Genomic DNA, 27,404 nt, shown 5'->3' on the forward strand with positions numbered 1-27,404 from the left:
TGTGCTGAGGAGGGCATCTTTCTGGGTGCATGGCTAGTCAAGGGGGCCTCTCCAAGGGAGGGGGGGATTAGCCCTCTCCTGCTGGGAACTGGGACTCAGATGGATTAAACTGGCCCTTCATGGGAGGAGACCGGAACTCTGGGGCTTGCAGAGCTGTTGTAGGTTGGTCCGTGATGCTAACACATCCGGAGGAGGCGTGTGACAACTGGTGGGCCTCAGAGAGGCAAGATGGGTCCAGGGTTTTGTGGAGGAGAGAGAGGAACTTGATGGCATGGCATCCAAGCCACCTGGCCTCCTCTCTCGGCTGGGACAGCAGTGCCCTGAGCTGCTCTGGCTTTCCAGACTCCAGGGCGAATTCCCCTTTGGAGCTTGTCAGCCTTCTTCTGAGTGTGGGCTCACTGAGCTCCATCTCCTTGATGATCTGGCTGCCAGGATGTTGGGAGTTTTTGTAGGGGCAGAACAGGAAGGAGGTCTGGAAGGGAAAAGGACCACCCCGTTGTCAATGTGATGGTGGGTGCCACACCGCCCTTTGAAGGAGAGGACAGGGTCCATGTCTGTGCCTGCCTCCCCCTAGTTGGGCATTCAGCCCTGAATCCAGGGAACTTAGGAGATCCTCCCAGAGCTGGTAAACCAGGGGCAGCCCCTGGGTGTGAGTTGTCCCTCACCCTGCCCCACGCTTTTGGCCTCTTCTTGTAAGCCACCTCCATTAGCAGTTAGGATAAGAACCTCTGGCCAGGCCGCAGTTTTGGTTCCCTGAGTAATGCACAATGTCCACTGATCACATGTTACTACATGACAGTGTTGGGTGCAGATAAAGCTGCAGCCAAGCTAATCTGATATAGTTCCATGGTTCACAAACTCCCCACCATCCGTGGAATGGGTTGGGCTTCCAGGGACTGGCCATTCTCAGAATGAAGTTGTTAGGTATGTTTCTCCTTCCCTTCTGCCCACAGTTCCTGAAATCAGATGAATGAAAAAGCTTAAGCAAGGAAGGAATGGGACTGCGATCGGTAGATGGAGGCTTGGGAGTCAGGAAAACCTAACCTGGCTGTGACCTGGGTGTTTATGTGGCTTTTGAAACTGCTACTACCAAGACCAATCTTATAGGATCAAATGGCTTAATGCATCCAAATGTCCAGCACAGTGCTTGGCACATAATTGCTGTTGTTTTATTCACTAAGTTGTGTCTGACTCTTTGCGACCCCATGTAGCTCGCCAGGCTCCTCTGTCCACGGGATTCTCCAGGCAAGAATACTGGAGTGGGTTGCCATTTCCTCCTCCAGGGGATCTTCCCGACCCAGGGACTAAACCTGCATCTCCTGCATTGGCAGATAGATTCTTTGCCACTGAACCACCAGGGACACCTTGGCACATAGTAGCTACTCAATAAATGCCTGCCCTTCTGATGCTTCTCATTTAGCACATAGTAAAGATGCACTTCTTATTTCTTTCAGTGAATGAGATGTCTCATTACCAAATTCATTTGTGTGAGCATTGACACTAATAGTTCCTTTTTCTTGTTTATTTCTAGAATCTTGTTACACCTGGGATTTTGGTGCCTTTAATCTGAGAAGAAGACATATCCATTCAATAATCCAAAAGGACTTGAAAACTGTTCTTCTCTGGATTAAAGCTAGAATGTCATGGGATTTAAAGAATCAAGGTAAGAAATTTTCTCCTCCTGAGCCTTTTGGAACCAATCATGGCCATTGGAATTGGTGATCTCTTGCAACACAATTTGGGGTGTGATTTCTGACCACTTCCTGTAACCCCACCCTGGTACACAAGACCCAGTTCTTAGGGTTTGTTCACCTGGACCTCGTGTCTGGGGGCAATCCCTCTGTCCCCAGCTGGGAAGGGGGTTCACAGTCTCCTGGTGGATACCCCACACTTTTCCTTCTGGCTAAAGGTGGGGATGCTCGGGCCACCCAGCTGAGGTGTGTGGAGTTGGCACCAGGGAGAGACCGGGTACGTTTGGTGGGATTATGTGATCAAGTCAGCAGATCTTCGCGGGTATCCAGACATAATCTCTTCCTCTCTCCCCGCCTCCTTGAATTGCCTGTGCCAGCTTCCAAGTCTCAGGCTGCCTGCTGGGTGAGGGTAAGAGGTTAAAACTGATGCCTTCAGGCAAACCTCGGTTTTCCTGGTTTTGCTCCTCACCTCGCTCAGCCTCGCCAAGCCTTGACTTCCTCATTTATAAAATCAGCATCCTATTAGTGCCCCGGGAGGATGTAGGTGCTGAGTGACATGGGGAGATAAAGTTTACCCTCCTGCCTTTCATGGAGGAGGAAATGCTCCGAAACGGAAGAAGGTTCTTTCTTGGGTTTGTTTTCAATTCATTAATGACACCATTTCAAGGCCCTGCCAGGCAGCAGGCTGTTTCCAAGTCCTTGGTCTGCGGCTCTCTCTGCCTTTCACCTGCCACCAAGTCTGCCTGGGAAAGGGCTGGTCGCGCATGCATAGCCCCTTGCCCCGAGCAAAGTTGATTTCTCCCTCCACTGGACTGGAGCCGGCAGTTGAAGGCATGCCTTTAGGGTACCGTGTGATTTCCCCACCCTTCCCCGTCCCCCGGGAGTCGCCGCGGTCACTGGTGAGCTTGAACTGCCTTACACATCCTGACGCCCCAGGCTTGAGCCTCCCGTGGTGGACACTGACAGAGCAAATGAATGAATTATTGAGGAGGAGGGTTTAGAGAGGAGAAGCCAGAGTGGGAACCAGAGGGAGAAAGCTTGTAAAGATTTAGAGCGAAGAGTGAGGTCCGTTGTCGTTTTTTTCTTCAACAAGGTGCTGTAAGGAGTAAATAGCATGATGGAAAAAGGAAAAACGAGTCTCACCACACAGCAAAGCTCTGCAAGGGTGGAGAGCTGGGTGAGAGTGGAACCTGTCAGGGTCGTGCGGAGGGACTCCTCTCGTTATCTCGCCTCCTGTGTCTCACATCTCTTCAAAGTGCGTTTGGATCTCTGACCTCCTGTGGTGTTGAGGAGCCTGTGACCCTCAATAGGGATAAACACGAGGCTCTGGCCTTCGGTTAAGGTGGAGCCCTGACACACAAAGGGACTGCCCTGCCGCAGTGTTGAGACCCCAGCTGCCAGTGCAGGAGAAACAAGAGACGTGGGTTTGATCCCTGGGTCGGGAAGATCCCCTGGAGAAGGAAATGGCACAACCCACTCCGGTATTCCTGCCTGGAAAATCCCATGGACAGAGGAACCTGGCGGGCTACAGTCTATGGGGTCTCAAAGAGTTGGACCCAATTGAGCCACTGAGCATGCATGCGCTGCAGATTCACAGACATCTGGGAGGCCTGGTGAGGGGCCCTTATTCATCCCGAGAGGCTTGCTGCCTCTTGAAACTCTCGGATGATGCGTGTGAATAAGAGCTACCTGGAGCTGAGCGGCTGAGCGCTAGAGGAGCCTTTCCTCCTGCGCTCCGCAGCCCGGCGCACTCACCTCCCCCATTTGCGTTTTTAAAACTGTATTTGGCTGCGCCGAGGCTTGGTTGTGGAACATGGGATCTCCGTCGCAGCGTGTGGGATCTATTAATAGTTCGCTGACCAGGGCTCGAACCCAGGGCCCCTGTGTTTGGGAGCATAGAGTCTTAGCTACTGGACTACCAGGGAAACCCTCCCCCAGTTCACTTTTATTTCATGATCTAATTGCTCATTCTGGAGTCAGAAGGCCGCTGTGGAAGGTACGGCTCACAGGCCTTCCTGTGAAAGTGCTGCACACCTCTTCTGGGCCCTCGAGCACACAACCAGTCCTGAAAGCTTTGTTTCAGAAGCCCACGCTCTCGGCCCAGGCTGTCAGCTTGGGGAGCAGGAGTGTCCATGGACACACAGCCACCTCGCCCAGCATCCTCCCTGCTCCGTGTAGCACCTGCAGGGACAGGGTGCGGTGTTTCCATGTCTAGAGAACCAGCCAATGGGAGTTCAGGCACTGGGGTGAACGATGTGAAAGCTGGAAGAACTGTTTTGTTGATGGAGGAAAGGCTTGGCAGGTCTGTCTGGGGGTAATGGGAGAGGAATTTCCCTAGAATTCAGCCGCTGGGAGCAGACAGAGCAGGAGTGGTTGCTGAGAATCTGAGACGCACACTCCTGCAGGCGTCCCCGGGCAGGGCTGCTCTGTTCTCAGGGCTCCAAGAAAAGCCCAAGCTTTGTGCTTATGCCTGAGGTCCTCGGTGTTCTGAAGATGCTGCTCGCCTCCGGGGAGCCTGTCTGCCCGCCTCCCTGCCTAGAAGTCTGCTCACCTGGGCTGCACACCAGCGAGGGCATCCACATCCGTGGGGCTCTTTGCACTGTTCTTGCCGTGGAACAGAAGTACCAATAACCCGGATTCTACCCCAGTTCCACTTCCCAGCCCCGCTGTGACCCAGGGCAAGTCCTTTGCAGCTCTCCATGCTCTTCTGCCTCAGCTGCTGAATCTGGCTGGAGGAAATGGTCATTGAGAAGGTGTCCTTGCTGTTTGCTTCTCCCCCACCTCCATAACCTGTTTGGCTCCCAGCCATGTTATTTTGTCTCCTCCCAGCCCCTCCTCGCGCCTGTGCACGGGGTTGCCTTCTTCCCTCTGATCATGTGTTTTCAGACTCCTCTCCCACCCCCGCCTCCCTCTGGAAACGTCTCTTGGCTCTTCATGGATCCTCCCAAACCAGCCCTCTCTGGCCATGGGTGAGAGGGTGTTCGAGGGCACCTTCCTGCCTGTCCTTGGACGCCAGCCAGCCCTGGGCTTTAGCCGTACAGTATGTGTGTCAAGATTGCTTCCTATATTCAGTGTCCATCGTATCAAAAGAACTCCTGACCCACTCGGAACTCTCCCCTAGAAACAGAAGCAGATTCTCAAAACACCTCTGCTGCTGGCCTGTTTTACTATTGCTGTTTCTTGTGGTTTCATAGTGAGGTTTTGGCTCATTGCATTTGACCTGGTGTTTATTTTTAGTTGTGAAGACAGAGTTCAATTAGTGTCGAAACGTGAGGGCAAATGCAGAGGAGGGATTCGCAAGTCTAGGGGAAAATGTGCCTAATTTTGTTTCTTCTGATAACATCTGTCACACCAGCAGACGCTGAGCGTCCTCGGTGCTGCTTATGATGGGCTTTGCAGAGGCAGCGAGTCCAAGCCACCCCCAAAAATGAAAGCATGTCTGGGTCTCTTTCACTGTGCTTTATCCCGCAGCTGGATACTGAGCTGAGTACTGACCACAGTTATCATTACGAGTGACAATTATTATAATTAATATTTGAGTAAAGGCCAGCCTTTGGAACCTTCAGTTCTTTTTTTATAAGTTTTTTATTTTATTTTTTTTAATGTGGACCACTTTTAAAGTCTTTATCAAATTTGTTATGCAGTGTTGCTTCGGTTTTCTATTTTGGATTTTTTGGCATGTGAAATCTTAGCTCCCCCAAAAAGTGTTAGTTGCTCAGGTGCTCTTTGTGACCCCGTGGACTGTAGCCCACCAGGCTCCTCTATTCATAGAATTCTCCAGGCAAGGATACCAGAGTGGGTTGCCATGCTTTTCTCCAGGAAATCTTCTCGACCAAGGGGTCGAACCTGGGTCTCCCACATTACGGGCAGATTCTTTACCATCTGAGCCACCAGGGAAGCCCACTTAGCTCCCCAACCAGTGATCAAACCCTCACCCCCTGCATTAGAAGGTGGGGTCTTAACCCCTGGACTGTCAGGGAGGTCTTATCATCTCCCCCATGGGTTTGGTGTCCTTCTGTCTCCAGAAGCAGCATGCAACTTCCTTGAACATCAGTTTGTCTCCCCAGATCATGAGTGTTTTGAGAACAGACTCTAGGTCTTGCTCCCTCTTTGGCTGCAGCTTTTGGCACCGTGACATGCTCAGGGAATGTCCTCTTAGATTGCCCGCATTTTTGGACACCGAGTTGGGGTTAGAATGTCAGATATCAGGCACAGAGTGCTCTTCCTTGAAGGGCTCCCCAGTCTGCTCTGGGATCTGGGAGGAAACTAAGGTCTGCTTGCTTAAGACTTACAGTGGATAGAAGTCCTTTCTTCGATCCCATAGCTGTTCTCTGAGAACCTGCAGTGTGCCACTGTGCAGAGTGCCTGCAGTAAAGGACTAAAATCACCATTCTTGCTCTGAAGGAAATCCGGAGGTGGAGGTTGGCTTTATGGATTCCTGTTGTTCCCGTGCGTTCATGTCCATCCCGTCCAATTCAGATGTCAAACCGTAATCCCCAGTGTAATGGTGTCAGGAGGTGGGGCTTTGGGGAGGTGGCTGGGTCCTAAGGGTGGAGCCCTTACAATGAGATTAATGTTCGTATAAGAAGAGGCAGGACAAGGGAGCGTCTTGTCTCTCTTTGCTCTTCCGAGCTAGGCGGACATAGCCAGAAGACAGTCTTCTGCACCAGGAACTGAGCGGGCTGCACCTTGGCCTTGGACTTCCAGCCTCCCGAACTGTGAGGAATCAATTTCCATTGTTTTCAGCCACCCCGACTGTGATCTCTTGGTATAGCAGCCTGAGCAGACGAGCCACCTGTATTTCACAGATGAGTGAATTGGAGACTCAGAGCAATCGCGCTGCTGTGAGTGCCCTGCTGGTTGACGGTGGGTCTCACAGAAGCGCATGGATCTTCTGAATCCAGGCCCCTGAACCTGCTTCCCTCCCACCACCGTCTCCCACCACCCCTGCCACTCTAACCGCGCCGATCTGCAGTCATGTCTGGGCTTTCTCTTTGCTGCTTCTCACTGCTCCATCTGTCTTTCCATCCTCTTTCCTCTCCTCCCATCTCCTCCTTTTCTCTGCTGTCTCTCTTTTCCCTTCTTCCAGCTCTTTTCCTTTTGAAGAAGAGGATCTTTCTCTAAATATTACCTTTTTTTTTTGGTGAAAGGGACCTGATGATAAGGGGGCTGTGTTCCTGCTCTGCCGGGTGGTGTCTGTCTTGGCGAATCCACCTCCCCAGCACCTACGGTGGTGACTGCCATGATGTAGCAATGTCCTCCTGCCCTCCTGCCTTCCTCCACTTTCCTGATGTGAGCCAGGCTTTGTGCTCATCCATGGGAGACAGCAGAGGAGGAAAAAACTGTCCTGGGGAGAAACATTGTATTCAAACCCCTGTTTGCACAGCCTTGTGGATGGGATGTTTAGGTACCCTCCAGACTCCCAGATTCATAGACTGAAGCCCTAACCTTGAGGGCAGCTGTACTGGAATTAAGGGAGTAATTAAGGTTAAATAAGGTCATCAGGGTGGGGCCCTGTTCTGATAGGATTAGTGTCTATGTAAAAAGAGACACCAAAGACCTCCTCTCCATCTCTGTCATGTGAGGACAGGGCAGGAAGGCCACTGTTTGCATGCCAGAGCTGGAGTGCTACCAGACACCAAATCAGCTGGACCCTTGATCTTGGACTTCTCCAGAACTGTTGTGTGAGCCACAAAGCCTCTGGTGTTTTGTTATGGCAGTCTGGGCTGACCAAGCCACACGGTGGATACACGCCTCAGATCACAGGCTGCAGGCTGGTTTGACTGCCTTGACTCCACAGTCTCTGGTGTTGAGATGAGGCTGTTGCCTTTGAACCGTCCCAGCTCCTAGTGTTTAAAACTAGGAGCCCAAACCAAGTTCTCGTCCTGCCCTGTCTGTATCCTGATGTTAAGGTTTCCCTGAGCTGGGCTGAATTCTTTGTTTTCTCCCTTCTTCCTTGCTAAGACATAATCAGGTGTATATGCTGAACTCTCTTGTGGTCATAGCACCAGCTTCCTGGAAGCAGAGGCACCTCTGGACGCCTGGTCTTGCTTTTTGTGATCCAGTGGGCTGCCTCCCTTTTAAGATGCTCTCCCCATATTCTAGAAGATTGTTCATCTTGTTAGTCGTTTGTACATTCTACTGGTCAATCAGTTTGCCTCCGAAGTGCTAAGTAGTAGTTGTTCTAACAGCTCCTATTAGGCACCACCAATAAGGTCCACCAATAAGGAGTGAGAGTAGTGTGTGTAGTATGGTGAAGGTACTGCTACTAATACTACCAGTAATAATAGTAAAAATAATAATAGCTCAAATGTGTTATCCACAGGTTCCCAGCACTTTACATATATTATCTCATCTGCTCTTCAGCGCATACAAGGAAATAGGGATTAACCAACATGCTGGAGACAGCAGATGAGAGCATCTCCCCTTGGAATGGATATGAAGCACACACCAGCATAGTCACGCTTTGTGCTTTTGCACAATCTCAAGCTCTTTTCCTTTTTAAACTTGAGGCTAATGTTTAGAATCTTTTACTAATGAGAAGACTGTCGGCTAAAATGATGTAAGTGCCACACATCACCAGTAACTCCATCCCGGTATGTCCCCACACACCACCTGTTCCCTCAGGGGACCTCCCAGCTTGAGCTCCTGGTTTTCTCCAGGACTCACCCATCATTTTCTGCTCCCGTGGGACCTAGGGATACCTGGTGGAACTGAACAGAGTCTGAGATCCAGCAGGTTTTATCCTTGGTCTGTAATGGAGTGAATGACAGAGCCCCACAAGGCACACAACTCTCTAGCTCCATGATTGGCTCTGAGGTGCAGGTGGCTTTCAGAAAGCCTGAACTGCCAAGGCTCTGGGCCCTTGTTCTTGCTCTTGGTATTATTGCCTGGTCTGCTGAAAATTCACGTTCTTTGGCCTCTAGCCGTTTTCTCCCCAGTCTTATCTCTCTTCTGCAGCTAGTTGTAATGGGTACCTTTATGAAGTGGGTACCATTGTTGGATGCATGGCATCCAGTGGAAATTTTTTTCCCCTCCAAAGGTGGCAACCATAAGACTAAGGGATCCACCTGTCCCAGCATCATACAGTGTTTGGCCGCAAGGACTCAGAGGGGCATTTTCCTGCTGTTGAAAAGCAGAGACACCTGGCTTCATTCCTGTGGGAAATGAAAAGTGCTTAGTCGCTCAGTCGTGTCCGACTCTGTGACCCCATGGACTTTTGCCCGCCAGGCTCCTCTGTCCATGGGATTCTTCAGGCAGGAATACTGGAGTGGGTTGCCATGCCCTCCTCCAGGGGATCGAACCCAGGTCTCACACATTGCAGGTGGATTCTTTACCATCTCAGCCACCAGGGAAGCCTGGGAAATCAGAAAGGGGACTTAAAAAAAATGCTGGGTTAAGGAAAAGTTTCATGAAAATAGAAATAAGAGGATAAAAAGGAAAACCAGTCTAAGTGTCACCCTCTCCGAGCTGCCTTCTTCGCTGAGTATCAGCCCTGCCCCTGTTGGAGGTGGAGGGACTTGGGAAAGTGGCTGGCCATGGTGGGGATGGGGTGAGGGTGGGTCATGGAGGTGGGGGAGGGCCACTGCACAGAAAACAGTAAAGGAGATGGGAGCCTGGGTCTCTGCTTTGCCACTTGCCAGCCCTGGGCTGGGATGAAGGCTTTAGGCGCTTCTGAGTCTCGGTTTCCTGTTCTGAGGACCAGATGACATGATTGTCTGTGACTCGTCTAAGTCACTGAAGATGCTCCACCCATAGGCACTGTGCTGAGGAATTTATTGGCCGTTTGCTTTGGGTCTTTGAACTTCATTCTCCTTACCATTAATTGAAAGCAGAGGACTGGACGGCTGCCCCGGCCAGTCGGTCCCTCCCAGCTTACACATTTCACTTTCTCGCCAGTTCCCTTTTCAGACTGATAAATTTTTTTAACTACAGTCTGTACATGAGTTTGAGTAAACTCCAGGAGTTGGTGATGGTCAAGGAGGCCTGGCGTGCTGCAGGCCATGGAGTCACAAAGAGTCAGACACGACTGAGCAACTGAACTGAACTGAACTGAACTGACAGTCTCTACAGACCATACCTTTGTTTAGGTTTCATTAATTTTTACCTGAAGTCCTTTTCCTGTTCCAGCATCCCATCCAGGATACTATATTACATTTAGTTATTGTTTCCTTGGGCTTCCCAGGTGGTGCTAGGAAAGTGGTAAAGAACCCGCCTTGCCAATGCAGGAGACATGAGATGCAGGTTTGATCCCTGGGTTGGGAAGATCCCCTGGAGGAGGGCATGGCATCCCACTCCACTGTTCTTGCCTGGAGAATCCCATGGACAGAGGAGCCCGGCAGGTTGCAATCCCTAGGGTCGCACGGACTCAAACACCACTGAAGTGACTTAGCATGCACGCACTCATTATGGTTCCTTAGGCTCCTCCTTTGGAAAGGCTTTTTCAAACTTTTCTTGTTTTTGATGACCTTGATAGTTTTGGGGAGTACAGGTCAGGTATTTTATAGATGGTCTCTCTTAGGATCTGTCTGATGTTTTTCTCATTATTAGTCTGAGATGATGGGCTTGGGGAGGAAGACCACAAGGGTAAAGTAACCTTGATCACCTGGCTATGGTACTGTTTGTTAGATTTCCCCACCATAAAATTACACACCCCTGCCCCAATTCCTCATCATGCTCGGAAGTATGTCACACCTCTGGAATGGGACGTTTTGCTTCACCTCAGGGGTGGAGTATTTACAAAAATTGTCTGGAATTCTCCGTGGGAGATTTTTCTCTTCTCCCCTGTTTATTTATATCCATATGAACTGGCGGTTTGTTTCTTTGAATAGATTTTGGATTCTAATTCAATACGACTTTATGTTCTTGCTCAATGTTTATCAGCTTTGGCCTTTGGTAATTTCTTCAGCTAGCTCCTGGGTCCTTCTGATATACCCCCATCATTGTAAGGGGATTTGTTTTTGGATTTTTTGTGGGGGGTTTTTGTGCATTTCCTTTCTTTCTGGCACTACAAGATGCTCCAGGTTCATCTTGTATATTTCCTGCCACAGTCCTAGGATCAGCCATTTCCCTAAGGAGCCCTTGTTTGCTTTATTGGAGCATGGTATTAGAAATCAACAAATGGGTTTGAGATGTGCTCATTGCTGCTGGGGTATCACTGCTTCTAGGCCCGCTTAGCTGACAGAGCAATGAGATATGTGTGAACGTCGTAACCCATGTGTATATGTATACACACACGTGTAAATATTTCCATAGATACCCATCGTATCCATGTTAAGCTAACCATGAATTCATCCTGATGTTCCAACTCGAATCCATAACTACTCCATACACTTTGGACAAGCTTATTTTTGCCTGCATTGGCTGGCAAGAGGCAGTACTGAAGAGTGACTTCTGTAAGTACACCCGGGCACAGGGCGGTGCCCTGGGAACACTGGACTTTTCCTTCTGGGGCAGCGTGGTCTCGTGAACAGAAGTCAAGAGTTGGATGCACCTTCACAGAGACTCGGAAACACGTCCTGCCTGGAATGCTCGCACACCAGGCCGCTATGTGCCCTTCCTGGCCTCTGGGCTTTCTGTCCTCCTGGGGAGCCTTCGCTGTTCTCCCTCCCCTCCCATATTTCCCCCACTACATATGTTCACCCCCGACACACTCCTAGAGTACCCTGGGCTTACCCCACCAGATAAGGACCCACTTTATAAAACTCTCTACCTGTCCACTCCTCCCAAGTAGACCACATCCTTGAGGGGAGCACCATGTCCCCCAGGCAGTCCCTTACACAATCCCCCCAAACCAAAGCAGAGTTCAGTTTTGAAGTTGGTTGGGGGAACAAAGCAGTGGACGAGACACACATCCTTGCCTTGTGGAATGTGTTGTTGTTGTTGAGTCCCTAAGTCAGTCCGACTCCCTGTGACCCCATGGACCACAGCATGCGAGGCTCTTCTGTCCTCCATCTCCTGGAGTTTGCTCAAATTCATGTCCATTGAGTCAATGATGCTATCTAACCATCGGATCCTCTGTCGCCCCCTTCTCCTCCTGCCCTCAGTCTTTGCCAGCATCAGAGTCTTTTCCCATGATCTGCTGTTCACATCAGGTGGCCAAAGTCCTGTGGCCTTGATAGACACAAATGGGAATGAAGGAATCCTCATACAATACAGAATCCCCTACCTCATTTACTTTTTGGCTGGGTCAGGGTCTCAAACAGCTGTCTACAGGGGCCAGGCAGGCGATATAAACAATGATGTGGGCCTTGTGGGCAGTCAACAGGGACTGGTGGGCAACTGGAAGGCGTACATGGCTGATGGAGAGCCAGGATGTATATTGTGAGACTCTGGCCTGGCCACCTGCCTTAGTTTGCATCCTGCCTGGTGGGCTGAGGTCTGAGCCTGACCAATTGTTCCTAAGTTTTTTGACCATCTTCCCTATGCCTGCCCAGTGTAAAGGGGTCGGTGCCTAGTCCACGGCTGCTGATTGTGGTCCTGGACAACCGCTGGCCCAGTGTGGCCAGATCTCACTATTCCAGGGAGACAGGAAGTGGGGCAGGTGGGAGGGTCTTGCCCCTTTCTGTTCACTTCTGTTTGTTCTTGATTTTCATGGTAGCAACACTTCCCCTGGCAGCAGCACTCAGTCCCAATACCAATAGTTGCTTCCAGTTTACAGGGATTTTTTTTTTTTTTTGGCCCCCACTCCCTGAACCAGCCTCACTGACTGCTCTAGAGATGACACCCTCAGCTGGGGCTCCCCCAGGCTCCCCAGGCTTCTCAGTTCTGATAACTCTACCCCATGCCCCATCCCTAAAAAGGTGTGCTTGCTCTCTCTGCAGCCCCTGCTTCTCAGATACCTTGGAGTCTCCCTCTTGTCTTTTCAGTAAATGGTCCATCCTTTACCTGAAATTCAGCGGGTATGTTTCCTCTTCCCTTCTTGAGCCTTGATGAATACGCAAGGTGTATTTCTGTATTTCCGAGCCTGTTGCTTTGAGGCCCAGACTGCCGCCACCCCCCCACCCCCCACCCCCTGCCCACCGCCCACCTGCAGCCCTATGCCCGGAAGCTCTATGTCTGACGCTCGCTGCTTGCCCACAACCACGGCCACTCCCAGGGGGCTTGCTGGTGCCCCCTTTCCACAGCCTGCTGCGCCTGGAGGTGATGCTTTGGGTTTTCCATGATGAGCACCGACCGGTCCCCAGGGTGCGCTGGGCTTCTCTGTGTCTCCAGGGGCATGCGCCTGTGCTCAGTGGAAACAGCTTTGTCAAAATAAGCCGGGGCTGTGCTGATAGGGGGAAGTGAGGCTGGCCTGAGGAGAAAACGTGGGCTGGGTGATTCCTGGGGGGTTTCCTCCGTGCCAGTGCCCTGCGCAAGGCTGCCTCTGCTGTGCCTGCTGGACCCCTGACTCCCCCACGGCCCTGTCATACCCGAGAATCTCTTGCTCCCTCCCCGCATTAGAGCGCTCACTCAATAGTGTGCCTTCAAAACCAGCTTTTCTGCACAATCTTTCCCTGGGCTCTGAACTCACCATCCTGACCTGACACATCGACGGTCCTTGTGTCACCGTGATGCTGAAACTTTATGTTTTTCAGGGTGTGATGTGACTGATTATAAATCATGCTAGTCCTCACGAGCTCCCAGTTGATCACGAGCATTGTGATGCTCAGCTGTATCCAATGTTGGCCTTTGAGAGCTTGGGCGGACTTACTGGGGTGTGTATCAGTTTGCTTGGGCTGCTGTAACAAAACAGCATGCACTAGCTGGCCCAAAACAACTGAAATATATCCTTTCCTGGTTTTCCAGGCTCGAAGCCTGACCTCACGGGGTAGCAGGATGTCTGCCATCCAAAGGTTCTAAGGAAGAGTCTTTCCTTTCCTCTCTCCTTGTTGCTCAGTTGCCAAGTCGTGTCCGACTCTTTGTGACCCCATGGACTGTAGCACGCCAGGCTTCCCTGTCCTTCGCTGTCTCCCGGAGTTTGTTCAAACTCATGCCCCCCAACTGTCTCATCCTGTGTCGCCCCTTCTCCTCCTGCCCTCAGTCTTTCCCTGGTGGTTGTTGGCAGTCCTTGACTTTCCTTAGCTGGTAGTGCGTCGCTGCAGTTTCTGCTTCCATCCTCACCTGGATTCCTCTGCCGTGCACCTGATCCGGATCGCCCCTTTTCTTCTGAGTTAGGTCCACCCTAATCTGACCTCATCTTAACTCGATGGCTTTTGCCAAGATCCTATTTCCAAATAAGGTCACACTCACCAGTCTGGAACTTAGAATGTCAGCCTAACTTTGGGGCGGGGGGTGGACATAGTTCACCCTGCATCCAGGATGTGAAGAAAATGTCACAACTATTTTTGTTTCTTCCCTATGAAGTGTTATACATTTTATAATAATATAGGCACTTCTGTGTGTAAGTTATAAATACTTCTTCAGACACTGGGCTTCCCAGGTGGTGCTAGTGGTAACAACCCCACCTGCCAGTGCAGGAGATGTAGGAGATGCAGGTTCGATCCCTGGGTCGGGAAGATCCCCTGGAGGAGGGCTTGGCAACCCACGCCAGCATTCTTGCCTGGAGAATCCATGGACAGAGGAGCCTGGCAGGCTACAGCCCATGGGGTCGCAAAGAGTCGGACACGACTGAGCGCACGCACACACACACGTGCAGATGCTGGGGGCAAAGAGTGATGAGGACATACTTTTAAAACAGACCAATCAGGCCACTGGTCTGGTTCATGGAGGGTTCGGCTCTTTGTCAACCTGAGCTACCTTAACACAAAACCGTAAATTGGGTGCCTTCAACAACAGAAAATTTATTTTCTCACAGTTCCGGAAGCTGGGAAGTCCAAGATCAAGGTACAGCAGATTCTCGTGAGAGCTCTCTTCCTGGTTTGCAGACAGCTACTTTTCTGCTGTATCTTCACAGAAGGGGGTGGGGGAGGGGAGGCACCAGCTTTCTGGTGTCTCTTCTTATAAGTACACTAATTCTGTGGATAAAGGCTCCATTCTTATGACCTCGTTTAACCTCAGTCACCTCCATAAAGGAGGCTGCTTCAAGTTCTCCTGACTCTTGCTGTTCCCGCTGCACCTACCCAGGGGCTAACACAGACCTGACTGGCCTCCTTTGCTCCCACGTTAGGCATTCTGGCAACTTGTAGTGATGAATGTTATTGGCAAAGGAAAATGGGTCATCTTAGGCACTGCTGGGTGGTGATGAGTCGAACCAGCCTCATTGAAGGGGGATTTGGCAGAACCTCTCAAAGTTGTTGTTTTTAATTATTAAAGCAGAGATATCAGTTTGCCAACAAAGGTCTATATAGTCAAAGCTGTGGTTTTTCCAGTAGTCATATATAGATGTGAGAGTTGGACACTAAAGCAGGCTGAGCGCCAAAAATTTGATGCTTTCAAATTGTGATGTTGAGAAGACTCTTGAGAGTCCCTTGGACTGCAAGAACAAACCAGTCAATCCTAATGGAAATCAATCCTGAATATTCATTGGAAGGATTGTTGCTGAAGCTCCAATACTTTTGCCACCGAAGGTGAAGAGCTGACTCACTGGAAAAGACCCTGATGCTGCGAAAGACTGAAGGCAAAAGGAGAAGCGGGTGGCAGAGGATGAAATGGTTTGATAGCATCACCAACTCCATGGATGTGGATTTGAGCAAACTCTGGGAGATAGTGAAGGACAGGGAAGCCTGGTGTGCTTCCCTGGGGGTCGAAAAGAGTCAGACACGACTTAGCAACTGAACAACAACAGCAGCAACAACTCATGGTTTACAGTGTGTGCCCCCTTTGACCTGGAAGCACCCCACCCTCGCCAATGAATCTGTCCTCTAGAGATAGTAAAGCACATTTCAAGAGATGATTGTGTCACAGCATTGATAAAGCAGCAGAGGCTGGAGGATAGCTTCCCTGAGTAACAGTGTCATACTCCTTAGTCACAGAGAAGAATGAGGTCTCGTGACCTTCTCTAGGGTAGATCCGGAGGTCCTTGGTGCTGGCTTGTCCCAGGACTGATGGTGTTTGCCTTGATCTCTTGATGAAAGTGGTGTCTGCTAGATTTTTCCACCATCAAGTTACTGTTTCTCCCTTTGTAATCAGTAAGTATCTTATCAAGAGATACTTTGATTAGTATATAAATATCACGTTTCTCAGCAATCTTTTGCTTAACTAATCTTAGCCTCCATTGATAATTCTTGCCTGAAACGATTATTATGGTATTGCCAAACAGCATCTCTTTCCATCATCACTTCCACGTTATCAGTTGGAATTCTAATGTAAGGTAGAATTTTCCTTTCTTTACAAATACTGTATTGTAAAGAATCCGCCTGCAATGCAGGAGACCACAGAGACTCGAGTTCGATTCCTGGATTGGGAAGATTCTTTGGAGGAGGAAATGGCAACCTACTCCTGTATTCTTGCCTGGAAAATCCCATGGACCAAGGAGCCTGACAGGCTACAGTCCATGGGGTTGCGAAGTGTTGGATATCACTGAGAACACACGCATGCAAGATGCGTGAACTCATAAATTTTAATTGGTTACAATGGACGATTACATTTTTTTCCCTCAAGTGTTCCCAGATTCGACCACTGGGATGCCCTTCAAGTTGGGCTCTATGTCCTTTTGACATCTCTGGGTCATTTTGTGAGCTCTGCTGTATTTTCTGGTGCCAGGAGATGTTCCAGGCTGATGCTGTGCTCTCTCTGTCCCAGCTCTGGAGTCAGTCATTGCTTTTGTGCTGTTCTCGCCAGAAGTGCATAACCTGGATTTAATCATGAGGACATAACCAGACAAACACAAATTGAGGGACATTCTGCAAGTCACTGGCCAGTACTTTTTAAAAATGAAAGACAAAGCAAGGCTGAGGAATGGTGCCAAATTCAAGAAAACGAAGGGGCCTGATGACTAAAGGCAGTGTGTGACCCTGGGTTGGCTTCTGGGTCGGAAAAAGACAGTATTGGTGAAATTTGAGTCATGTCTCTGGGTTAAACGATAGGAGTAGTTTAGTGTTAATTTCCCAGTACAACTTGATCATTATAATGTGGTTATATAAGATATCAATATGAGGATCTTCAAGGCTGTGGACGTTCATTCTGTTTTTAAACTCTTGTCAGTGTGAAATTATTTCAAAGTGAAAGTAAAAATAAATTTAAATAGATGCATTTATATATACTAGTATGGAAAGGTATTCATAATCAGTTATTTGAATAAGAAAAGCTGTAGCCTTTTTGGTGTAAAATCAGCCCACCTTTGTCAAAACAAGACAGAGCAAAATAGTACACATGCGTGTTTGCACATGAGAGAAGTTCTGAGAAGGGTATGAACTTCCTGTTGACAGACATTTCCGGGAAATGTAATTGGAAGATGTGAGAAACTGGGAACTTTTACTTTTTGAATTTTTTTTTTTTTTTTAAACAAAGAGCATACTTTAATATTGTAATGGGAAAGTGATAAGCATGTGGTTTGTGGGGAGTGGGGTGCGCTTTTGCACGTGAATGCTGGTTTGATGTCTTCTATCGAACTCAATTTCTATTGCATTTTCTTCCACACACTGTGAACGCCCGGCAACAAGTCTTACCTCAAGCACACTCACCCGTGTTTTGCCTCATGATCTGCTTTCTCACATCTGATCCTCAGCAAAGCCTGTTGGTTGTGGACACAAAGGGAGGCTGTGGACCACGCTGCTTGATAGTAATGACAGCTAACTCATCTTTATCCTATGGAGCTGGCAATTGTTCACTCTCAAACATTTTAGAGAGAACTTTATTCCTAAGTGAGTATCCTTCTGGTCTCCCCAGAGACATATAAATTAGAAATCTGCCAAGTGACAGTCCTAATATTTGCTCCTCTAAGGAGCAAGGATTCATTAAGTGATGCTGGATATCTATAAAGCTGATTAATTAGTGTACCACATCAGTTTCTCCCAGGAATTTTTAATGATCACTAGGCTTTTGTAGTACATGTAAAATTTTGCTTAGATTTATTTGTATGTGTAGGTTTGTTTTCCCATCTCAGAGCAGATGCTCCTTGATTCAAGAAAGGAGAAGCAACGGCAAAAATAACATGTCTTGAGAGCCTACAATGTGTTGTGAGCTTTTACCAATGTTGACTGATATAACCTCCTCTCTATAGTCCAACCTCTATATTCTTGGGCTCTGCATCTGTGGAATCAACCAACCACAGATTGCAAATATTTGCAAAAAAATTCCAGAAAGTTCCAAAAAGCAAAACTTGAATTTGCTGCATGCTGGCAACTATTTACATAGAATTTGCATCATATCAGGTATTATATGCAATCTAAAGGTGATTTAAAGTGTGCAGGGGATGTGTGTAGGTTATATGCAAATGGTACACCATTTAAAAAAAATAAGAATGACTCATTCTGAAATGAGCCCTTTTTGTGTGTTTTAGATGAACCAATCAGTAGGGGGCTGGACTGGGTGGTCTGCAGAATATTTTTCCATTTTTTTTTTCTTTTTGTGGGGAAGGGGCATGCTATGCAGCATGGGAAATCTTAGTTCCCACCAGGGATTGAACCCACACCCTCTGCAGTGGAAGCATAAAGTCTTAACCACTGGGTCACCAGGGTTAAGTGGTGGCCACTATACCATTGTATACCAGGAACTTGAGCGTCTTCACATACTAGTATATGTGGAGGGCCTGGAAACATTCCCCCGTGGATACCAAGGGAGAACTGTACTAGGTAACATCCTTTGAATTTATCAGTGACAAAACTGACCCCAAAAAGGTATGCCTGTAGCTTAGAGCCTGGGGTCTGGTGCAGACGGCGCTCTGTCCATAATAGATGGATAGGGATTTTCTGATTTCAGCTCAGTGGTCGTCACCTCTATAATACAAGCTAATCAAAGGGCAGGGCTGTGCTTCCTTCCTGCTGTCCTCTCTTCGACTCCTTTGTGAACTTCCTCTCCCCGTTGGTGGCCCAGTCTTTCTTAGGATCCAGAGACCTCTTACGTGTCGACAGTGAACCTCTTTGTGTCTTAAGGGCAAGTAACGCTTATCTGTTTCCTTGGCATATACAACCAGTGCTTGGTAGACGTTATGCACACCTGGTCAGTATCTGAGTAAGATTTGCTTTTGCTTAGCCAGAGAACCTTCTAGGGGGATGTGCTATGGACTGAATCGTGTTCCCCCCAATTTCATTCATGGAAGTGCTAACCCCCAAGGGGATAGAGTTTGGACATGGGGCCTTTGGGGCAGATTAGGGTTAGGTGAGGTGATGAGAGTGGTGCTTCTGTGGTGGGATTAGTGCCTTGAATAAAAAGAAGTGAAGAGAGCTTTATTTCTCTCTTTCCCCTCTATATGTGGACACAGCGAGAAAGTGGCCAGGGTGCATCCCAAAGAGAGAGGCCTTGGAAGATACTGGACCTGCCTACACCTTGACCTTGGACTTCAGTTTCCGCACTTCTGAGAAAGCATTTCTGCTTAAGCCGCCCAGTCTATGATATTTTTTTGTGGCAGCCTAAGTCAGCTGAGATACAGGGTCAAGGGCTGCCTTAGCATCACATAGGCAAGACTGGAGGGACCTTGAGTGATGGAGGTAGACTTCCGTGATGGTTGTCTCCAAATAATGAAAGGCTGAGAGGAAGGCAGTAGGTCAGACTTGCCTTTTATGACCCCAAAGATCAGAACAAAGATGAGAAAGAGGATAGGACAAGCAGACAGGTAGCAACCAAATAAAAGGAAACAGAGCCTTGTGGATGAATCGCTTGTCTCAGACAGCGGTCAGGGCATCATGGGTGGAGGTGTCCACTTAGAGACCACACTGGGACTGAGAGGGATCCAACATCACACTGTATATGATCCTGTAAGGTCCCCATTGGCCCTAAGGTTCCATGAACCCATAATTAATCATTACAAGCAAGAACCATTTCCTCTCATTTGTAGACCAAGTTGCAACTTCAGAACAGTTCACATGTACTGTCTAATTTGATTCATAGAAGAACATGATGGTTGATGCGCAGTCCAAGTTTGCTGAGTGGGAGGATGAGTAGGGGGTCCACTGCTATACTGTGGATGACAGAAGAGGCAGAGTGATTTTTTGATTCAAAAGTCAAGGCTAAGTCTGGCTTGAACCCCAATCTCCTCCACTTCTTCCAAGTGGCCAGTGATAACACTTTCTCTCAGAGTGGTACTTTTCTGTTTTTGTTCTTCATCTTAGTAAATTATTCAGCATCTGTATCACCTTCAACCCTCTTGGTAGCCCTCTGAAATAGGTATGATTATTCTTACTTTGCAGATGAGAAAATTGATGCTCAGAGAGTAAGGGGACTTTTGCTAGGTCTCCAGCTCCTATGTGGCAGAGCCTTAGGTTTGGGGGCTGCGGACATTCTCTCCAAGCAAATGCGAGCCCATCATCTTGGTGCTGGTGGGCATGCATGGAGTTCTTGGCCACAAGCTGAGATGATGCAGAGCCTGTTTCGGGTTATAGCTGTGGGTGAATTGAGTAACTAGTCTAGGGAAACAGTAGTCCAGCAGTGAAGTCATTTTTTTCTTGTTGTACTCAACGCCTGATTCTCAGCAACCTGTCTGCAGTTCCTCCGGAGCCCTGCTCTGTGCTCCTGGGAAGGCAGTGGAATTTCTCAGCCCTGGATGCATGCCATAGTCACCTGGGAGCTTGCAGAGAACATCAGGACCTGATTCCTTTCGCCAGCCCTCCTAGCACATGCATGCTGCATGCTCAGTCATGTCTGACTCTTTGCAACCCCAAGGGACTGTAGCCTGCTGGGCTCCTCCATGGGATTTCCCAGGCAAGAATAATGGAGCAGGTTGCCATCTCCTGCATCAAGAGATCTTCCTGAGCCAGGGATTGAACCTGAGTCTCTTGTATCTCTGCATTGGCAGGCGGGTTCTTTACCACTGCACTTCTCTGTCCATGGGATTTTCCAGGCAAGGATACTGGAGTGGTTTGCCATTCCCTTCTCCAGGGGATCTTCCCGACCCAGGGATCAAACTTGTGTCTCCTGCACTACAGGCAGATTCTTTACCTACTGAGCTACCAGGGAAGCCCTGTACTGCACGACCTGGGGTTAAGTGGCCTATGGAGGGATCTGGGCCTCAGGGTTTGTAAAAAAATCTCTTCAGATGGTTGAGAATCACCAAACTGGTATTTGTGGGCAGATCTGTGCATGCAGGTTGTTGTGATGAGGTGTGAAGGCCATGGGCTGCTTTGTTCCCAGGGTCTGTCTAGCTCTGTGCTGGATGCTTTTTGCTGTGCACAAGTGATTTCATTTCTCCTCCTCTCCAGTTCTCCTGACTTAAGGTCATGCTTTCGCAGGATGCCATGAAGTCACACTGTAACTCTTGTCCTTGCCAGCTGTGTGACCTTGGGAAGCCAGTTTCACTTCTCTGTGCTTCTGCCTCCATCTCCTCCTCTGAAACATGAGAATAATACTGCTGATTTCCTCATGAGGCTATTGTGAGATTTACCTCGGGGGACCACGCCCAGTGAACAGCTAGGGCTCCATAAGGATGGTTGTGGTTATCATTGCAGTAACCACATGTTATGTATATTTATATAATATTCTTTATATTTCCTTCATGGCAGAGTCAGCTGCTTCTTCTTGTGTGTAAGCGTATCAACACTGTCGGTAGATAGACAGATATTTATATCCATTATGGAATTGGAACGTGCCTTTGTGTCTCTAACTTGGAGTATCCATTCCAAAAATGTTCATGAGCACTGCTGAGTGCTGGGGAATGGACAGGAGAGGAGCTGTCTCTGCTCCTATGGGAGCTGTCTCTGTTCCAAAGCTCCTGTCTTTGAAGGGGACAGATGATGAGCAAGAGGTTTTAACGGTATGCGTGAATGCTGACCTGATGCTAGGAAAGACTGAAGGCCAAAGGAGGAGAGGGTGGCAGGGAATGGCATCACCGACTCAATGGACATGAATTTGAGCAAACTGTGGGAAATAGTGGACAGGGAAGCCTGGTGTGCTGCAGTCCACGGGGTCACAGAAGGTCAGACACGACTGAGCAACTGAACAGCAACAAAGCGGATGCTCTGTTGGGGCAGGTCAGGAAGCCATGGAACTGCTAACCAATGGTCCTAATTTGTGCCTAGTTACTATGGGGAGGGGTTTCTCTGATGGTTAAGCGGGTAAGAAATCCACCTGCAATATAAGAGGCACAGGAGACTGGGTTCAATCCCTGGGTCAGGAAGATCCCACGGAGTAGGAAGTGGCGATCCACTCCAGTATTCTTGCCTGGAGAATCCCTTGGACAGAGAAGCCTGGCGGGCTATGGTCCATGGGGTCACAAAAAGTTGGATGTGACTGAGCGCGTGGCTCACACACTCCATGGCGTGACTCCTCCTCCCAGAACAACTCCTGCCATGTTTCTTTACATGTCTGACGTTCTTGGGTTTACTGTGATTATTTACCTGTGCACCCTCGATATTAATCTATTCTCATTGCCTTGGGCTTCAGAAATGTGTTTTGTTCATTTTTGTACTCCCAGTGGGTTTTACTCATTCATTCATTCGACTCAGTTCAGCCCACACCACACATTGTGAGGATCTGTGTTAAATGCTGGGGTCACACAGATGAAAAGAACTTCACAGAACTCCTTTTAATCTTCTGGGGAAGACAGACGTGTAAGTGCACATAGGTTTGGACCATCGCGGCTGCTATGATTGCCGTTGGTCCATTGAAGAATGGGGATCCAAAAGGAGTGGGCCCTTGAAAATATATGGACCTGAAGTAAACGTGTCTGTGTCTCTCACTGTGCCTTGGGTTCTCAAGGTGAGCAGTTGTGTCTCCCGTGGGTTTTGCTTGCAGCCTGACACGTACGTAGTAGGTACACATCACTGCACGGAGAGTCGCTGGACAGACTAAGTATCTTTTCTCTGGGAGTTCGTCCTCACCTCTAAGCTGAAGGTCAGCTAATGTTGCGAAGCTCTCCATCAGCGTTCACATCTGAGAGTCCTGTGGTGGAGGCTGAAATGATCTTTCCTCACTGGAGTGACCGAGGAGGTCACTATTGGGTGACACCCTCCGATTCTCATTATTGCTAGAAGCTGACTAATTATGAGTGGGGAAGTGAGGGCCTTGAAATGCCCCTGTCTGCACACTTGGCCTCACTGTCAGATCCAGCCCTCATTTCTGATAACTTCTTTGGCTTCTGTGAAGCCGCCTGGTCGTGCCTGGCTGTGGGAGGTGCTCACAGTGAACCCATCACGAAGACAGGCTTCGGGGTGGGGAGGTGGGGCCCCACTGGGTGGAGAAGATGGCTTTTTTTAGCCCATTTCAAAGTAACGAAAAGGCTTTGAGAATGGCTGGTGATGCCTGCTACCACACTCGCTTTCTCTGTTTCCAATGAAAATGAAATTTTGGATGGAGTGAACTTGACCAAAAAAAGAGAAGGTGGACAGGAAAGCTGACAATAAATGCGGCTTGGTTATTTCTAGAGTGCCTTGTACTTTTTAGAGTATTTCCCCCCTGAACTCTTTTTCATCCAGGCTCTCAGAGCACTTAAAGAGCTCTTAGCACATCAGTAGGTGGGTGTTACAGAAAGAACATTGGGATTTCCCTGGTGGTCCAGTAGTTTAAGACTCTGCATTTTCACCACCGGAGGCATAGGTTCGATCCCTGATCTGTTAAGGAACTAAGATCCTGCATGCGGCAAAGGAAAAAAAAAATAACAAAAGCATTCTCTTTATAAACTTTCCATGGAACGCAAGAAAATCAACACTTTTCCAGCTGTGTAATCTTGTCAAGTTTAATTTACCACTTTGAGTCTCAGTTTCCTCATCCAAGGTGGGGGGGTAGGGGAAGATGAAAATGTTTCGTTTGAGTAACTCGAGATGCTGTAGCAAATAAGCCTTAACATCTTAGTAGCTCAGCACAGTAGATGCCTATTTCTCACTCTAAAAATAGCTCAAGGAGGACGTTCGTTGTCAGTGGATGGTGTTTCTTCAGACGCTGATTAGAAGATTTAGGTCTCTTCCAGGTTGTTGGCCCGCCGTCCTTCAAGGACTCTGATATCCATCAGGCTGGCAGAGGTAAAAAGGGAAGGTAGAGGCGCCTAGACACCTTGTCCTGAAAGGGGCACCGGGTCACTTTTTTTGCAAGAAGCCGTCTCCTTGGTGGCCCTCAGCTGGGACCTCAGTGATAGGTGACTCCGTTGTTTTTTTTTTTCCTGTGCCTCTTGGGAATGTTGGTGAATGACTATAAAAGTGCTGAGACTTTGGGGCCACAGATAAATTTTAGCGAGTGGATGAATGGCAGCCCACTCCAGTGTTCTTGCCAGGATCATCCCATGGACAGAGGAGCCTGGGGGGCTCCAGTACAAAGGGTCACAGAAAATTGGACACAAGTGAGTGACTGAGCACGAATTCACAGATATGGAATCTACAAATAGTGAGGACTGACTAAATATGTTGTGATCAAATGTGAGACTTAGGACCCCAGTGACCCAGAATTCTGGAGTAGGTTTCAAGAATTTTTTAAAGCCAGGGATGGAAGACTTTCTGTGCAGAGGGTAAAGTAGTAAATATTTTAGGATGGGCAGGCCACACCATCTCTGTGTCACTAGTGTGACCCAAAAGCAACTGTGGACAGTCTACAACAAATGGGCATGGATGTGCTAAGTAAACCTTTATTTTTGCACACTGAAATGAATTTCACATAATTTTCATGTCACAAAACTCTATTCTTCTGATTTTTAACCCCAATCATTTAAAAATGTAAAAAACATTCTTAGCTGAAAAAAGCAGATGGTAGCCAGATTTGGCTTGAAGGCCAAAGTTTGCAAGCTCCTGCCTTCAGTTCAGTTCACTTCAGTCGCTCAGTCGTGTCCTACTTTTTGCAACCCCATGCATCGCAGCACGCCAGGCCTCCCTGTCCATCACCATCTCCTGGAGTTCACTCACACTCACGTCCATCGAGTCGGTGATGCCATCCAGCCATCTCATCCTCTGTCGTCCCCTTTTCCTCCTGCCCCCAATCCCCCCCAGCATCAGTGTCTTTTCCAGTGAGTCAACTCTTCACATGAGGTGGCCAAAGTACTGGAGTTTCAGCTTCAGCATCATTCCTTCCAAAGAAATCCCAGGGCTGATCTCCTCTAGAATGGACTGGTTGGATCTCCTTGCAGTCCAAGGGGCTCTCAATAGTCTTCTCCAACACCACAGTTCGAAAGCATCAATTCTGTGGCACTCAGCTTTCTTCACAGTTCAACCCTCGCATCCATACATGACCACTGGAAAAACCATAGCCTTGACTAGACGGACCTTTGTTGTCAAAGTAATGTCTCTGCTTTTGAATATGCTATCTAGGTTGGTCATAACTATTCTTCCAAGGAGTAAGCGTCTTTTCATTTCATGGCTGCAGTCCCCATCTGCAATGATTTTGGAGTCCCCAAAAATAAAGTCTGACACTGTTCCCACTGTTTCCCCATCTATTTCCCATGAAGTGATGGGACCAGATGCCATGATCTTCGTTTTCTGAATGTTGAGCTTTAAGCCAACATTTTCACTCTCCTCTTTCCCTTTCATCAGGAGGCTTTTTAGTTCTTCTTCACTTTCTGCCATAAGGGTGGTGTCATCTGCATATCTGAGGTTATTGATATTTCTCCAGGCAATCTTGATTCCAGCTTGTGCTTCCTCCAGCCCAGCGTTTCTCATGATATACTCTGCATATAAGTTAAATAAGCAAGGTGACAATATACAGCCTTGACGTTCTCCTTTTCCTATTTGCTCCTGCCTTAGACACTGCTAGAAAGGGATACTTACTAACTATGAAAAAAGTGAAATATTTCAGAACAAGACAAAGGATAAAGTTTAAAAATTCACCTAAAATCCCAAGACCCAGAGATTTCCACACATGGCACACATGTTGACCAGGACCATTCCTGTGGGCCTGTAATGAATTTATGCCTGGAGAATATGTTGTGGGCATCTTTCTGTGTTAGTAAGGCTAGATCTCCATTGTAAGGGTGATAGCTACCTGCCATCTTCCGTAGCTGGATCATGATCTATGTTAATTCGTTCTTTGCTGGTGTCTTTTAGATTATTTTTTGAATTTGCTGTTACAAAGGATACAGTATGAATTCGCATACACACTCACCACTCAGCTAGGATCTGATGCTCTATAAGCCTCTGCAACCCAAGAGAAGGCAGCTGCTGGCCCCGGAAAGGCAGGAGCCCGTTTGAGGTGCCAAAGGGAGGCAGAGGTGAGTCACACACATATTCTGCCCTCAGGACACTTACAGTTCCACAGGCCACTCAGGTCACATGGGGTAGTTACCCTGCACAGACAGTGGTGGTCCTCCAAATCAGAGCTTCAGCTCTGTGGAAGTTGCGAGTGCACACGATCCTGGTCTAAGTGAGGACACTGGCTCCTGCCTTTCTGGGGCCAGCAGCTGCCTTCTCTTGGGTTGCAGAGGCTCATGGAGCATCAGATGAAGAATCTCAGATGTCACCTCAGACCCATCTACCTATAGATGGAAAAACAGAGACTCAGAGAGGTTGAAGGACTTAAGAAAGTTAAGTGCAAACCCAGCGGGCCTCAAATCCAGGTGTCCAGGTGAGTTGGGCTTCCTGACTTGTATCACGCTCCCTGAGTGCTGGTCTTCTGAACTCTGCATATGGACCTCTCCTGGACCATGTCCAAGAGACCCTGCAGTGAGTTCCAGAGCAGCGATGGGATAGCTGACAAGGGGTAGGTGCGTGACACCCCAGAACTCCTGCTGTCCAGTCCATGATCCAGTACGAAGTGTGTTAGCTGCCTCCTCCTGGGCACCCACACCCTATTTACATTGGCAGCCATCCTCAGTCAGTCGCCTGTCACCTGTAGATAGGAGCTTGGTCTCTGGTGCCTTCATTTCTTAGTGTCAACTTCGACATGACAGGCACTGAGCTGCCGGTATTCTGGGAGTTGGCAGCAATCAAAAATTGGTAGTTTTGTTTCAGAGTAACTTTTCAGCATCCAGTTGTGCTTGTGCACAAAGATGTTGGCTGTAGCAGTACTTGCAACCGTGAAAAATGAGAATAAGAGTGCCGTGTCATGGAACATGGGAGTGGTTGAGGGAACTGTAGCATTTGGAGAGATTTCATTATTAGACACGATGATGATGGTTAACAGTGGCTCCGTGATGGGGAAGAAGGACAGGCTGTAAGTTGCTCCCCTGCCGGTGATATGATAAGGGGAGACAAAGATGCTGTGAGAGGTCAGAGAAGATCACCCTCTGCTCAGCAGTTATGTCATAATCAAGTGTAGTGTGCCAAGCATCCGGGCCGGGGGTCTCTGCGGAGGCTCTCCAGGAAATGGGCAGCCGTCTGCCTGTGCCTTGGCTTCCCCACTCAGCTGCCCCTGACAGTGTGGCTCTGAGCTGCCATCGTGGCTGCGTGTCATGGCATGTTCACCACTGCATGTGATGGCACTCTGTGTGCTCACTGCACTGAGAAGTCACAGAGGAAATGAGTCATCGGAGAGATGCCAGGGGAAAGATTCCCCCGAAACGTTCCCGGGGGAAAAGTCTCTGGTCCAGGTGGCAACAGCTGTGAAATCGGGGTAAACCAGGGAGTGTCTGCCTGGAGGAGCCTGTTAGTCTACAGTTGGGTCTCCATTCAGCTCCCCAGGCAGGAGCCTGCCTTCTCCTGTCCAAGATCTGGGGGCTCCGGTGAGTGTGTTGCTGAGAGAGACTGTGATAAATGAGAAAGCTTCACATCCACTGGGCTGATCGTGGGGGTTGGGGGGTCTGCTTTCTGTGGCTCAGGGACCTCCCCA

General features: G+C 48.7%; 1 long non-coding RNA gene across 5 annotated transcripts in view; it reads left to right on the forward strand.

Moving 5' to 3' along the window:
• The window catches only part of LOC102186225, a 224,574-nt gene that overhangs the window by 140,982 nt on the left and 56,188 nt on the right, over positions 1–27,404 (forward strand). For all 5 annotated transcript variants that reach the window (XR_001919157.1, XR_001919155.1, XR_001919154.1 and 2 more), the window contains exon 3: positions 1,532–1,663. This is a non-coding gene — a long non-coding RNA (uncharacterized LOC102186225). The remainder of the gene's footprint in view (positions 1–1,531; positions 1,664–27,404) is intronic.

This window comes from Capra hircus, chromosome 14 (assembly GCF_001704415.2).
Source record: "Capra hircus breed San Clemente chromosome 14, ASM170441v1, whole genome shotgun sequence".
Lineage (NCBI taxonomy): Eukaryota > Metazoa > Chordata > Mammalia > Artiodactyla > Bovidae > Capra > Capra hircus.